The sequence below is a fragment of the Carettochelys insculpta genome, chromosome 9 (genome assembly GCF_033958435.1).
Source record: "Carettochelys insculpta isolate YL-2023 chromosome 9, ASM3395843v1, whole genome shotgun sequence".
NCBI lineage: Eukaryota > Metazoa > Chordata > Testudines > Carettochelyidae > Carettochelys > Carettochelys insculpta.
In genome coordinates, this window is record NC_134145.1 from 335,914 (window position 1) to 352,434 (window position 16,521).

Sequence of the window (16,521 nt, forward strand, 5' to 3'; positions counted from 1 at the left end):
TTCATAGGTTTCACAGATTAACAGAAACTCCTCAGCAAATTTGACAGAGTTTTCCTGTGGTTTGGGAAAACCTTTAACTATAGATAAAAGTTCCGTACGAGTCCAGGGCTTATAATCCCATATGGACTCACTTTCTCCCATTTTAAGGACTCGTAAGGGTGCCACAACAGTTTGACCAGAGTCTCTCATTAACCTCCCATCAGGTTCTCTTTTCCAAGAAGAGATGTCAAGAGAATCTTTGCAGTCTGCCTTGGATTTCTTCTTCATAATATTCTGCAGAGCTGCGAGGCCAATGAGGGTATCTTCTTCACTTTCATTATCTGTAGTCACTGAAGATTTTTCTTTTTCTGATTTCTTATTTGCGCAGGAGTATGGTGGGGGGGTCGGGTTTGATCCGGATCATTGCACAGGACTGGGCAAAGGGGAGCGCTCGGACTAGTGGTGGGAGAGACTGCATCCAATTGAACTTTTAGTTTTTTGATAGAATTTTTAAGAGAGGTGAGTTTTGACTCAGTCCATCTACGATTTGCCTCTTCCCACCACTGCATGAAGCAGTCTACTTCTCCTCTCTCCAATTTGGTTTTTGGGAGGACGAGTTTGCTTTTTAAAGCGTCCACTCGATCCTTGTCCCAAGAACCTAACAGTGGCCACTGTAATTTGGGGTTCTCTAGAGCTAATTTGGACCATTTTTTTTAAGAAACCTACAAGAGTCCGGACCCCTCCTAAAATACATAAAATAAGCCAGAGTTCCCTTAGGGAACTGTTCTACCTTAGACTTCTGATTACCCATCCAGGAGGACTTCACAGAGCACTCACACAAGAAGGAAATTCGGGCTCGGCAGAGCGGTACCCGGTGCAACACACAGAAAGGAGCCCACAGGCTACTGCCTCAACTGCCCTTGCTTTCACACCAGGGGTTATACCCAAGGCGTGGTGCGGCTGCAGCTGTGCAGATTCCACTTATTCAGACCGTGGGGACGGGGACCCCTTGGTCAGCCAGTCTCCGGACAGAGATGGCTCCCAGATTCACACACACACCACAGGGAAGACGGATAGACACAAAGACAAGACAGTCCTCAAACCGGTTAAAGCACAAAAATAATAATTACCTGAGATGTCTGATTCCAGAAGCTGGATCCAAAGACCCCTACCAGAACAGAGTGGGAACCAACAAGTTCAATGGCGTAGACTGCGCTGCTGCTGTGTACCTTTCTGTCTTGTGGAGGATCGCTTGGACTAAGCGTCCAGGCGCCGGCTGCCACGATCGTCCTGCAAGGCAGTCAGGGATCACACAGCCTCAGCGAAGCCGCTTGCCATCTCGGTGGAACCTCCAAATTGTCAAAGTTTGACTCAGACTCACAATTTATCAGACCACTCTGTTTTATTAGCAAAGCTGCTCTGCTAATACATTTAGAAGTGAGCCCCCCGAGTGGGGCTTGTGTCTCTTAATTTATACAGTTTTTTGGAGAACAAGTTACAGAGAAGTTACAGACAAAAGAAGAAAAAGATTTTAGTCACCACCCTTCGAGATCCCTGAGACCAGTCACGTATCTTCAATTACCTGCCACCCTTAACAATCTCCTTTAACAGCTTCCAGTTAACTTAACTAATTGCCCTTCACACCTTCCATTCTGATGCCTGCTTCTTAGACGTGCTGGCTCCATCTTAATTGCTTCTCCATTCAAAAGCTAACTGTCCCTACGTGTGCTCCCTCAGATACTTTGTAACATGTTTTGGCATGCCCTCTCATATACAATGTATCCAGCATGTCCCCTTATACAACGTTATACTTATACAATGTTATACTTCCACAGTGGGGAGGTTGTTGCTTGGTGTGGGTTAGCAGAGAGTGGCAGAAGAGGGATCTGGAGGGGTTTGCTGGGGAAAGTTCATTGGTGCTGAGGACAACCAGGAGCACCCATGACTCACTGCTGGATGGGAACTTTGCCCTGAATACCTGAACTCTGTGTGCGGACACATTGGTCAGTGTCTGCCCTTTTAGAATGGTAATGTTCAATGTAACCTTGCTTTACTGCTCCCCCTCTCTTTTCCTCATAGTGTTTTATTCCTTTCATCCCTCTGTAAATAAATATTTCCCTTTCATATAGCCATTGTACTCTTCTGGTTTGTGTGCATTCACTCTGAGGGAGTTTGGAACAGGTGCCCGCCCAAAGGATAAATCGGAGTAGCTGCCCCAGGCCTCACAGCGGCTGCTCCAACAGTCCTATGAATGGGAGGAATCTGAGGGATTATGGGGCCTGTTGCACAGAGACAGCAGGGTTCATCTCTCCTTCCCCCACGCTCCCCATAGGTGGCAGGACCCAGAGCTGATTAGTAGCCTGCTCCACTCTACTGCACCGCCCTTCTGACCTGCAGTGCACTGTTTCTCAATGGCAGCAGGAAGTAGAGTGATCCAGCCCCATGGCACTTTGCTTCCAGCTGCAGTGGAGAAGTGAGGCATAGCAGGGCCAGGAGAGGGCTGCAGAGTGGAGCAGGCTGCCAGGCTTCTCTGGCTCCTCCTACTACATGGTGAGTCAGGATGGGGAGTAAACCCTGCTTCCGCCACCACACCAGGCCCTCGTAATGCCCCAGGCGCTGTTGCTCAGGGGATGTGATGGTAAGCAGGTGCAGCAAGGGAGTTTGCTCGGGCCCTTGTGGTGGAAGGGCCTTTTACTGCTTCATTTTTGTACATGCCTTCTCTTGGCCAGAGCTGCCTGCAGAGCACACTCCATCTTGACCATGAAGGGGGAAAAGTTACTCCCACAAACTCTGCAAAGGACTTTCTAAAACACAGCCACACTTTACTCTTAAACCACATACAGAACTATTGAAAAACAACAAACTGCACACAAGAAGCATTTGACAGCAAAATATTTGGATTTAGTCAGTATCACATCAGGGTCCCTGAATGATCCTCTCATCCTCGCCTACTCTGTCGTGCCTATGGCTGCTAACACCCTCTTTGTTTTCACTTAAAGGGCTACTGAGAGAATACTGTGTAAAGCTCCAGTAACCATAAGTGCTGACTCTGTGAGTGCTGTACGGCAAATAAATTAGTGCTAAAACTTAGCACCCACCAGCATCCTGCTTCCCCCTCCCCCTGCCGGCAGCTCTGCTGATCAACTCCTTCTCCCTCTCAATGCTTCCTATCTGCCATAGTCACCTGCTTCACAGTGTGTAGGAAGTGCTGGGAATGAAGAGAAGGAGCAGAGATGCAGCAGATTGGGCAGGAAGGGGTAGAAAGAGGTAAGTGGAATCAGGAAGAGGCAAGATGGAGGCTTGGAGAAGGGGAGGCCTTAAGGCACGAAGTGGTTGGTCATGGGGATGGTTGGTTAAAGGGTGAGGATTTGGGGGACAGTGTTGGCTAATGGCAGAGCATGGGGTAAAGTGGGGATTTGAAAACCACAGTGAGCAGGAGAAAGCCGGTGCCTGTGATACTCTTTATCAGGTGACTCACCTGGTCTGCCACAAAGCCCCTGTTAACTTCCTCCAACAGCTAGGTGATCTTTTGGGTTACCAACTCACCTGGAAGGGTAATTTTCACTAAGCAGGGCTTAATTCATAGTTCAAATGTATGTGTATGTGAATAGGAGCCCCTCCAGGTTAATGCTCCTCCATTGGGTGCAACTATCTAAAGGAGCACTGCAGAAAGGGATCTGGGGGTCATAGTGGACCAAAAGCTAAATATGAGTCAACAGTGCAATGCTGTTGCTGAAAAAAGCAAACATGATTGTTGGCTGCATTAATGGGAGTGTTGAGAGCAGGACACAAGAAGTCAGTCTTCCGCTCTACTCAGCACTGATTAGGCTCAGTATTGTGTCCAGTTCTGGGCACCACATTTCAAGAAAGATGTCATAAAATTAGAGAAGGTCCAGAGAAGAGCAATAAGAATGATGAAAGATCCAGAGAGCATGAGCTATGAGGTAAGATTGAAAGAACTGGCTTGTTTAGTTTAGAAAAGAGAAGACTTAGAGGGGACATGATAGCAGTTTACAAGTACCTAAAAGGTTGTTAAAGGAAGAGGGAGAAAAATTGTTCTCCTTGACCGCTGAGGATAGGACAAGAAGCAATGGACTTAAACTGCAGCAAGGGAGGTTTAGGTTGGACATTAGGAAGAAAATTCTTTTCAGGATGATTAAACACTGGAACAAATTGCCTAGGGAGTTTGTGGAATCTCCATCAATGGAGATATTTAAGAGCAGGTTAGATAAGACAACTATCAGGGATGGTCTAGAGACGCTAGATGGTGCTTTGTCCTGCCGTGAGCACAGGGGACTGAACTCAGTGACTCTTGATGTCCCTTCCAGTTCTAGTGTTCTGTTATTCTATGGTGGCTCCTGGAATGGGAGATAGGTGACACCAGCCTTGCTAGCAAATGGATGATTTGGTATACACTGTGGGATTAAATAAGTCCGCAGTTTCATAAACTCAGCCAGAAATTAATTTTAGAGAAGTGACGTGCCACATGTGCAAGTCCTTCAAGCCGCCTACCAAGAAGCTGAAGGAGATTCACCTTAAGGTTCTCCTGATGGAATCCACCTTGCCTCCGGTGTGTGAGCATTTGTGCTCGACACCAAGAACCAACCCCTTAGCTCTGTCAGAGCTGCTCACAGGCTCCAAACAAGCCTAGGCAAGGCAAGTTTTCTGCACCTAATAAGGACAGGCCCAGGGCATTGATGCTGGAAGAGTCTCTTGCTGTGGTTCAGCAGCTGATTCAGGCCTGATAAGAGCACAACTGTAGTAGATGCTGTTGATGCTGGAGGCCCTGCAGGCAGCCCAGGGCATATTGTCCATGCCACAGCCACCTTTGCTGGTGGTCAGAGGACCATACCACAAAGGGAAGACGACTATGGGACCTTCTTGGTCCCAGCATGGGCATTTCTCCCTCTCTGGTAGGACTTCAAAGGGCTCGCCATCACATGGTGAGAACCACAGAGTCTGTAGCCAGGCCCATCCAAGGTGGGGCAAAGACCACTGAGGGCACCAGGCAGGATTCTCCAGGATCTTGGCACACATCATCTGAGACATGCACCTCTGGTGTATGGGATGCTGTGATTGGGACCAGTATTCCCTGAGGCCTGAGCATTGTTCAAGGGAGAGGTCCCCAGTGTGGCACCATTTACTCTGCCAGCACTGCTCCCCAGGGCACAGCTCCCCACATTGCATTCATGAGCAGCACAGAGGCTGTTGATATTGCTCTATGTCATAGGACCATGTTTCAGCTAGTCAGTACCAGTCTCTCAGCCACTCCTGAGCCAGTTATAAGAGGACTAATCACTGTTGCCCATACCATGCATTATATAGTGTAGAAGCTCATCAGAGGATCATTCCTGGCACTCTGATATTTCTCAGCTCTCAGATTCAATTACCAGCATGCAGCACCATGATGATACAAGTCCTTGCTCCTGATACACCAGCACCACCCAATCAGTCTGGCCTTGGACCAAGCCTTATAAGAATATACATAAGAAAGGCCATGCTGGGTCAGACCAGAGGTTCAACTACCCCAGTATCTTGTCTTCCGACAATGGCCAATGCCAGATGCCCCAGAGGGGGTGAACAGAACAGGTGATCATCAAAATGATCATGTCATCCATTTCCAGCCTCTGACAAACAGCCTAGGGACACCATTTTTTCGTTCTGTCTAATAAGTATTGATGGACCTAACCTCCATGAATTTATCTAGCTCTTTTTTAAGCCTGTTAAAGTCCTGACCATCACAACATCCTCTGGCAAGAGTTCCATAGGTTGACTGTGCATTGTATGAAGAAATACTTCCTTTTCTTTGTTTTAAACCTGCTACCTATTAATTTCATTGGTGACCCCTAGTTCTTATGTTAAGGGATCAAGTAAATAACTTTTTCATATTCACTCTGTCCATACCTATATGCCGTGTCTACACTAGCCCAAATCTTGGAAATGGCCATGCAAATGGCCATTCTGAGGATTACTAATGAGGCACTGAAATGCATATTCAGCGCCTCATTAGCATGCTGCCAGCTGCGGCTCTTCAAAATTGCCGCCTTTCTCTGCGGTGCAGCTCGTCCAGACGGGTCCTTTGCGAAAGGACCCCTCCATCTTCGAAATCCCCTTATTCCTATGAGCAAATAGAAATGAGGGGATTTGGAAGTTGGCAGGGTCTTTTCAAAAAGGACCCCCTCTGGACAAGCCACGTGGCAGCAAAAAGCAGCAATTTCGAAGAGCCGCAGCTGGCGGCATGCTAATGAGGCACTGAATATGCATTTCAGTGCCTCATTAGTAATCTTCAAAATGACAATTTGGCCATTTCTAAGATTTAAGCTAGTGTAGCTGTAGCCATAATGATTTTATAACCTTCTATCACCCCCTCCCCCGACCTGCAAACACACCCCATGGTCCATTCCTTGTCGTGGTGAGGTGGCTTGTGTGTCTCAATGACCCAGAGAGCTATGTCAGGGGAATTACAGCTTCTGGAAGGATCACCCAAACTGGACAGGTCAAAGGGCAAAGACCAGGCAAATTTGGATTACCTCTCCCTGAGGTAAAAACCATTGGCTTAGGGTTAACAACCCTATCTGTAAAAAAACAAAAGTTACAGAAACATTTACAAAGAAACCTACAACTACACAGCTCTTGGGAGGAATTGACAATATGCACAGATTGTGTATGAAGCGTGGTAAGGCAAGCCGAAAGAAAGCTGCCCTGCAGATGTCCGCTCACCCAGGACAACCACCCAGTTTGGCATGTGGAATGTTCAGACCATGTATCAAGTGGGGAAGACAGCACAGATTTCAGCAGTGATGAAACAGTACAAGCTTGCAGTTTGGGACTTGTGTGGGACAAGAGGAACACAATCTGGGCAGCTACGCCTGGCAACAGGTGACACCCTCATCTGCTCAGGACTTGAAGAAGAGGGCATGCCACACCCAGAAGGCATGGGTTTGATGTTATCAATAGAGGCACCTGGTGTATTAATGAAGTGGACAGCAGTACCATCACGCATCATTACAGCCAGATTCTACACCAAAGTGCAGAAGGGACTGATTGTACAGTGTTATGCATCAACCAGTGAAGCAGCTGAGGAATGTAAAACAGATTTCTATGAGAAATTACCAAGTGTTGTGAACCAGAAAGCAAAGAAGGATATCTTGATTTTGATGGGTGACTTCAATGCGAAAATTGGAAGCATAAATACAGGCGGAGAACAGGCCACGGGAAAAGAAGGCTGAGGTAACATGAATGAAAATGGAGATTGCATCAGTGACTTTAATTCCTTCAATGGATTGGTGATAGAGTTCTTTTCTGTAAAAAAAGGATCCATAAGGTCACTTAGGTTTCACCAGACCATCAGGCAGAAAACCAGATTGATCACATCTGTATCAACAGTTCTTTCTGAAGATTGATGCAGGACATCCACGCTAGAAGAGGGTTCAGATGTAGAGGATATAGCAGATTTAGGTTCAGACCACCATCTGATAATAATAAGACTCGAGTTCAAACTTAAGAGATACACCACCAAAGAGACCAAGCAAGGATAGAGATTCAATATGGACCAGCTGAAGTATTTAGAGATGAGAACTGGTTTCCAAGTGGAGCTGTCCAAGAGATATGCACATCTGATAAACCTTATTCTGGAAGATGCTACTGTGGGAACAAATTTGGGAACACACCAAAACAGCCTGGAAAGAGACCTGCGATAAATCATTGAGAAAGAGGACAAGGTGTCACAAGAACGGATCACAGCAGAAACTCTGAGAAAAGTGAAAGAATTATAGGTCAGAAAAGCAGCAGTCAACAACAGCAAAACCAGAGCTGCCAAGGTGGAAGCTCAGAGACTGTATTCAGAAGCCAACAGAGAAGTTAAAAGGCTGTAAAATGGGACAAGAAGAGCTTTGTGGGAAGCCTTGCACAACAAGTGGAACAATTTGCAGGATGATGCAACCTGAAAGAGCTGTATGACACAACACGGAAGCTATCTGGGTCACAGCCTAGAGTGGATCAGCCAGTACAGAATAAGGAGGAGCATGTGCTAATAAACCCACGTGGGCCACTCAGTAGATGAAAGGAACAGTTTAAAGAACTACTGATCTGCCCTGCCCAGATGGGACCCCTGGAGTTACCCCTTGCAAACATACCTCTGCAAATTAACAGCAGCAGACCTACAAAAGAAGAAATCAGAAAAGCCACTGTCCATCTGCGAAGTGGAAAAGCATGTAGTCCAGGCAGCATCCCCACAGACGCAATCAAGGCAGGAAGGGAGACATCAGTCAACATGACGTATAATCTATTTGGGAAAATTTGGGACACTGAGGAGATCCCATAAAACTGGAAACATGGCTACCTTATCAAGCTTTGAAAGAAAGACTACCTGAAGGCATGCAAGAACTGGAGGAGCATCACATTACTGTATATTCCAGGAAAAGTGTTCAGTAGGATTATCTTGGAGAGATAGAAGACAGAAATTGATAGACAGCTCAGGGAAGAACAGGCCAGCGTCCGAAGCGAGAGATCTTGTACTAACTAAACAGCAACTCTCAGAGTGATCATAAAACAGTCGCTTGAGTGGAACTTCACCCCCCACCTACTCCATACATAACCTTTATAGACTTTGAAAAAGCCTTCAACAGTATTGATAGAGACGCTTTGTGGAAACTGTTGCAACACTGTGTCAGCCCATCCAAAATTATTAACCTGATCCATTCCACATATGAACCCTCAACATGCCAAGTTGTTCACAATGGTGTCTTGACAGAATCCTTCAGCGCACTTTCAGGAGTGCAACAATGGTGCCTATTGTCACCTTTCCTGTTCTTGATCACAATGGACTGGATTATGAGCAGGACAACAGATGGTCATCAACAGGGCATTCAGTGGATGCTTTTCAAGCAGCTAGAGGACATTGATTTGCTGACGATGCCACCCTCCTTTCACACCAACATGCAAAAAAAGCAGTGAAACGACTAAAGAACAACAAGAGCCCTGGAAATGATCAGATAGGGTGGAGAAAGCATGATTCAGGAAATACATCGACTATGTAATTTAGCATGGAAAGAAGGGAAGGCACTTAAGGAATGGACAAGATCTGTACTAGTGACAATACACAAGAAAGGAAGTACATTGGAGTGCAAGATCTACAGAACGATTGCCCTAACGAGTCATCTAGGTAAGGTGCTGATGATGATACTGACAGAGAGACTAAGATTGCAGATAGAAGAACATATAGCAGACAAGCAAGTGGGATTCAGAAAAGATAGAAGTACCATACAGCAGATATTGGCACTAAGACTGATAGCGGAGAAAGCTCGACGAAAGAACAAGAACATATACACTTGCTTAGTCGATTTTGAAAAGGCTTTTGATAGTATAGATCAGAAAGTGACTTGGGCAGTGTTGGAGTCATACAGAGTTGATAGCAGACTGATACGGTTGTTGAAGGATATCAATGACAATGCGGAGTCAGCGATGAGAACATGCGGGGAGTTGGGAAGTTGGTTTAAAACAAGTAGAGGTATGAAACAAGGAGATCCAATATCGCCAAGTATCTTCATCGCACCTCTGGAGAGAGCGATGGCCAAGATCAAGGAAGAGATAGAAGAGATATCTGTGCATGGGAAAAGAATTAAAATTTGAGATTCGCAGATGATATAGTTATCATTGAGGAAGATGAGGAGAAGCTAGTGAAAACAGTGCAGGTGCTAGACGAAGAATGGAAGTGGGACGGACTGATTATGAACATGAATAAAACAAAAACAGTGGTATTTGGAGATAAGGAAATGGGAAGGAAGATCAGTATAGATGGTATTGAACTAGAAAAAGTAGAGAAGTTCACATATCTGAGTTGCAACATAACGTATGATCTAGACTGTAAGAAGGAAATAGTGACTAGAACAGCGAAAGCAAGAGTGAGTTTGAAGGCGATGGATAAGATCTGGAAAAGCAAAGCCATTAGCTTCGGAATGAAGCTGAGCATCTTGAAACTGTGTATTCAGCAGCATTTTGTACAGATGTGAGACGTGGGTGATAACAGAAGATTTGAAAAGAAGAATATTCATGTTTGAAAGGTGTTGTTATAGAAAGATTCTGAGAATAGGATGGATGCAGAAGGTCACCAATGAGGATTTATATAAAAAGGTACAGCCAAAAGAGAACCTGCTGCAGATGGTTATAAAACAGAAGCTACAAGTGTTTGGGCATATTTGCAGAATGAACAATGAACGAAAAATCAAGACCCTGGTATTCAGCATAACAGACGGATCGAATAGGAGAGGCAGACCCCACAGAGAATGGATAGAAGATGGAGCAGCTTGGTGCAGAGCTAGTCTACAGAAACTAAGCTACTCTCCACTAGATAGGGAAAGATGGAAGGAAATAGTGAGCGAGAGATCAGATACCAATGAGTGCTGAGCCCACAGTTATTGGTGGTGATGACGATGACATGAAGACATTCTACTTGTTACCAAGTGACCACCAAGATAAGAGAGGGAAATGTCCTCTGGCACCCAAGGCTTCCATGGCCCTGCAGGAGGAGCATGGCATCAAGGCATGGGCTTTGGCTTCCTCCAACTTGAGCAGATTCTCCTGGTACAGGCCTCCTCCTCCTTCTCATCCCCAGACAAGGCCATCATGGGACTTCCTCCAGTGGTGCCCCTGGTGACACACAGGCCCAAGACTTTCTCAAGCAAGTTAACACCAATTTACACCTCCAGGTGGAGGAACTCAAGGAGACAGTGGATAATCTCTTAGGGGTGTTGGGTCAGTCAGGTCTGGCCAGGGTGGCTTTGCCCCTGCATGATGGGGTAGCCAAGATTGCCACAGCTTTGTGGCAAACACCCTCCCCCATTCTCTCAATTTCCCAAAGGGTGGAAAGGAAGTACTTCCTTCCATCAGAGGAACATGAATACTTGTATGCCCACCCAGCCCCCAACTCCCTTGTGGTGGAATCTGTTAATTACTGAGGGAGACAAGGCCAGCCCAGCACTGCCTCAGAAACAAGGACTCTAAGAGACTGGACTTATTCAGGAGAGAACTTTATTCATCATCCAGCTTATAGCTCCAGTTTGCAAATCGCTGGGCCCTCAAAGCCTGCTATGAGATTAATATGTGGTAGGCTATCAGTGAGTTTGAGTCCTCTTTGTCAGAAAGAGTTTTGGGCCCTGGTCAAGGAGGGGAGCGATGGTGGCTAGAGCAGCAGATGCAGTGGCTCACTCCATGGCTTCAGCCATTTCAGTGCAGAGGGTGTTGTGGTTGCTCCTGTCTGACCTTTCCCCTGATGCTGTACAAAACCTCTCCTTTGATCAGACAGCCCTGTTTACAGTTTAAATGGACACTGAGAGCCACTGGCTAAAAGAGTCCCACATGACACGCCACATCTTCATCTTGTACATCCCAGGACCAACACATAAAAAAATTCAGGCCTCAAACCCCATCTGCCCAGTCTTTCCAGCCTCATCAGGACTCAGGTCAGAGCAAATGCAGGGGCTTTAGGAAGGGATGATCCACACAATCTGGCTCCTCCTGCCCAAAGATGGCTTCCAATCACCCCTTTTGAGGGTATGACCAAGGATGATGCACCTCTCAGTCCAACAGATCCTTTTCCTGTCACTGTTTCCCAGATCCTGTTCCCTTTCCTCCTGGTTTGGCTCTTTATTACCTTGGACCACTGAGTCCTCAGCACAGTGCAGCGTGGCTATACCTTTCAACTCTCTGCAACCTCCCTCTTCACTCCTTCCTTCCCCATCTGTCTTCAGGGACCCGTCTCATGAGATGCTTCTTCTCCAGGAAGTTAAAGGTTTGCGCACGCTGGGGGCAGTGGAGGAGGTTCTGCGTTGCTGCCAGAACCAGGGTACTGTTCTTGCTAGTTCCTTATTCCCAAGGCCAAAGGTGAATTATGGCCCATTCTGGACCTATTTGGGCTGGTGCAACTCAAGTTCTGCATGGTATCACTGGCCTAGACCACCCCATCCCTGGATCTGGGATATTGGTATGCTGCTCTCAATCTGAAAGACACTTACTTCCACCTTGCTATTTCTAGAGTCACAGACGATTCCTGCAGCTTGTGGTGGGACTGAGCCACTACCAGTCCTCCCATTCGTCCTTGCGACAGCCCCCCTGGAGTTTTTACCAAATGTATGTCAGTGGTCACCACCCACCTCAGGATACAAGAAGTTCACCTCTACCCTTACATGGACAATTGGCTCATCAAGGGCAAATCCTCTCCATGCATGTGGACCTTCTGCTCTGCCTATTAATGGACTATTAATAAACATAGAAGAGTCAAAGTTAGTGCCCATTCAATGCATAGAGTTCATAGAGGCAGTATGAGGCTGGACTCTAGTGAGGGCCTTCTCCTCAGACAGGTTTTGGGCCCTCTTGGACATTGTGGTTCACCTACGTGCCTTGACCACCGCTATCATTAGGGTGTGTCCAGCTGCTTGGATACAGGGTAGCATCCATCTATGCGTTCAGTTATGCCAGGCTACAAATGCATCTCCTCCAGCAGTGGTTGGCATCAGTATATACCCCCTACAGGCACCCGCTAGCCAGAGTAGTGACGGTCCCCACTCAGATCCTCAACGCTCTCTCCTGGTGGACAGAGCCCATGAACATTCTGGAGGAAGTACCATTTCAAGCCCCTACCCATTCTTTTGACTTTTTAATATCAGATGTGTTGGACCTAGGCTGGGGCACCCATCTCAGTGATCTCCAGACTCAGGGTATGTGGGCTGCACAAGAAGTGCTCGTTCACATAAACATCAAGAAGCTGAGGGCAGTCACAGGATGTTTGAGGTCTTCCTCCATCACCCAGAAAGCAGGATTGTCCAGGTATTTGCTGACAACATGGCTGCCACGTTCTGTGTCAACCGCTGCAGAAGGGGGTGCAGACAGGCATTCTTTGGTAGGAAGTTGTCAGTCTCTGGAACTTCTGTACCGTATCCATCTGGAGGCCTGACATCTCCTGAGAGTGAGGAATCTCCTGGCTGATCAGCTAAGCAGGGAGTTCTCTGACTATGAGTGGGCTTTCCATCCACAAGTTGTGGCCTTGCTTTTCTATGAGTGCAGCACTCCCCAGGTGGACCTCTTCACTATAGCACAGAGCATAAAGTGTCACACCTTCTGTTCCAGATGATGGGCAGACATGGGGTCCTCAGGAGATGCCTTCCTCAATGAGCACTCAAGTGCCCAGTTATATGCATTTCCCCCAAACCCACTCATCCTCAGGGTTCTGGAGAAGGTCAGGCAGGATGGGTCCAAGATCATCCTAGTCTTGCTGGCATGGCCCCTTCAGCATTTGTTTGCCATTCTGCTGAGCCTTACACCATGCCGCTATGCCCCCTACTGCTCCACCCAGACCTGCTTTCCCAGACCTGCCGCTGCTTCCTCTACCCAGGGTTTCTCCATCTCACAGGGTGGCTGCTTCATGATTGGTGGAGGAGGAGTGATCCTGTTCTGAGGCAGCTCAGCAAGCTGTGCTGGGGAGCTGTAAACTATCGACCAGCCAGACTTATGTAGCCAAATAGACCCAGGTTTCCATATGGGCACAGCAGCGTGGCCTCTGCTAACACTGGAGCAGTCTCTTTCCCAGCTGAATAAGCAGAGAGATTTCCTGTTCCCTACCTTCTGGTCTGCATGCCAAGAGGCCTAACCATCTGCTGCTTTCTCCCCAAAAGGGGCTTCACAGGCAGGCCACTCAGAGGAGAAGCTATTCATAGCACAGGAGAAAAGAGTATTCTGGGACTGGCTCAGTGTCCCTGGGCCTGATCCCAGTTCCTGACTATCACAGCCTGACAGCGCTCTGTAAAGGGCCAGTCCTGAAGGTGTCAAATGTCTTCTGCTCAGCCAGTGATCTAAGAGTTAACATTAAATGCCATGTTATCCACTGTTTGTTTAACTCTGGTAATCCTGCTTGGCTCTGCCAGCTCAGCCAGAAGCCTTGTTCTACCTGTTCACCACTCCCCACAGCTGCGTCTTCCCCTTCACTTGAGCCAAGGAGGAAGTGTGAGAAGAGACATCCTGCTCTGAGTGGGGGAGGGTGACACCTTTGCACTACAGTCATTGCTCTGGACGCTCTTCCAGGCCAACAGGTTGTATTGGGCGCCACCCTGCTGGGGAATGTACCTGTCACAGGCCAAGTGAAGGGGTTGGGCTTGCTGCAGCCTATCAGAAGCAGGTCGCTGACTGACCAGGCCAAGGCAGGAGGGCTGCAAATGACACCTGTTGCTTGGCAGGCAGTTGTTGGAAGAAAAGAGGCCAGATTTAACCTTGAGCCATATTCTAGGACCTGCCTTGTCAGCCTGAAGCCAATAGGCGTAATGTGGAGCAAGCTCATCTGAGACCTGGGAATGCAGGCAGAGGCAGAGGGGTAGTTGTGCTGTGCCTGAAGTACGGTGATTACTTGTCAGCTGTGGGTAAGTAAAATGTGTCGCTGTCTGCATACTCTTGGTGTTGCGCTCTCTGTCTGTCTCTCTCTCTCTCTCCCCCCCTCCCTCCACTTGAACACGGGCAGCTTCATGAAAGTGAACAGACTGGTCCTGTACCCCCTGACACAGAGACTGTTCCAGGCAGAGGCTAGCACAGCAGCAGGCTCATGCAGTACTGGGCCTGGGGCTGCAGATTCAGAGCAAGCTGGGTATGTGCTATCCTGCACTTGCCCTGTGCACATTAACCAGTGCATTCTGCTGTCAGGCCCTTTGAAACAAGACTAGAGCCAAATATGTTAATGAACTGTTAATGCACATCAGCAGGGAGTGCACAGAAGGCATGACCATGTGGCTTGAGAGTCCAGTTTAGAATGAGCAGCCGCAGGGTTGGGGAGCCCACAGCCTGGCCAGCCACAGTAGCCTCTCTCTGGAAAACCTAGAAGAGGGACCCAGCAGGCTCCCTACCCAACATAGGTGGGAGGCAGGTAAGTGACACTCTCCTGCTGCCCTGCAGCCCCTGATCCCCTCTCCTATCACCTGTGTCATTACCATACCTGATCTATGCTCGTGTTCCATCCCCCCATCTTTTCCTAAAACCCTTGCATAGTGTGCCTCCCCCCACACTCCACCTGTGTCCTAATTTAGGTTGCATCTGGGGGCTGCATCATGAAACATTCCCTACCTACACTATTGTCTGCTGTGGCCTGGTCTGCCCCCATCTCCTGTGCAGATTCCAGGCCCACCCCGCCCCCCTCACACTCTCTCTCTCTCTCCTCCCCCAGCATTGGTCAAGCCATGGATTCATAGCATCAAAGGTTGGCAGGTATATAATGTTGACCAGAGAATGTCCCCCAAATAATTCCTGGTGCAGATCTTTAGGAAAAACAGCCATGAGGTGCATGGCTCTCCTGCCCCTGGCTGCTTCATGTTGGGGACCAATCCCTAGCCTTGACACCTAGAGGGTTAATTTGGGACGGGGGAGGGAACATGGATCTCCATGGTACATGTTTCAGCACATGGTGTGCTTGGGGAAAGAGCTCCAATGCCAGGTCTAGGCAGGGCTACTGTCCCTTGGGGTGGAGAACCCTCCGAGGAGGTGCTCCTTTCAGGGATGTCCGATTATGGAGCAGCACACCTCAAACAGGGCCTGGGCAATGTAGGGAGAATGCTGCATGAGCTCATTCCTGTCCTGTGGGGTGTCCCATTTGACATGTGGGTGCTGTTCTGCCTAGGTTTCATGTACCTCTCCAGGTCTGGGAAGGCTCATTTATCCACCCAGGCCAAGCCTGCCACCATATTTAGTATAACTGTTTGAGCTAGTCTTTGACCAATCAGATTCACGCTTTTAACTGAGACTTTACCCATGACCTCAAAGACCCACATGTGTGGGTTCTGCATGCCCGCCACCAGGGCTGTACCAAATATGTTACAAACTCAGCATCTATGGTCAGCAGAGCCAGCATGGGGGGTGGGAGGTAAGGGGCAACACTTGGTCCAGGATAGGAGCTCAAGGTAAAGGAGGAGGGATGGAGCCCTGCACTCCCCCACTGCATTTTGGGAAGGCACTGGTGCCTGTGCCTTTAATAAGGAATTCATGTAGTGTGTGTTTGCTGCTCTTCTGCACTAACAGGTCTTCGGTGTGCTTTGATCTAGGCCTATTTTATGTAGATTGTTTATGGTAAATTTACCTCTTTTAAATTATGGGATTGTTGGGCCAGAGGGTTGGTGCACTGAAGTTCTGTTTAGGACAGCTGATTGTCTCGAACAACCTCCACTCCACCATATCCCTTTCTGCCTGGCATTGCAGCCTCAGGAGCTTCAGTGAGATTTGCATTGGAACCAGTGCTCTGAGCTCAGGACAGTGGGGCCTTTTCAAGCACTTGGAAGAGCAATCATGAACATTTCTGATTAAATGAAACGCACCTACTCTGCTTGACTAGAGAAGGCTTCCGTATACTGAGCACCATTCCCATGAGCGCTCCGCTCTAGGACCCCTTGGCCCCTGACATGAGGAAACCTCAGTTTGTTCTGTGTGGCAGGGAGAGCAAGAGGGTCATGACTGCCCTTCCTATATGTGTTGTGCCAAGGCCTGAGCGAGAAGGAAAATTTATGTAGGGGTAAAAAT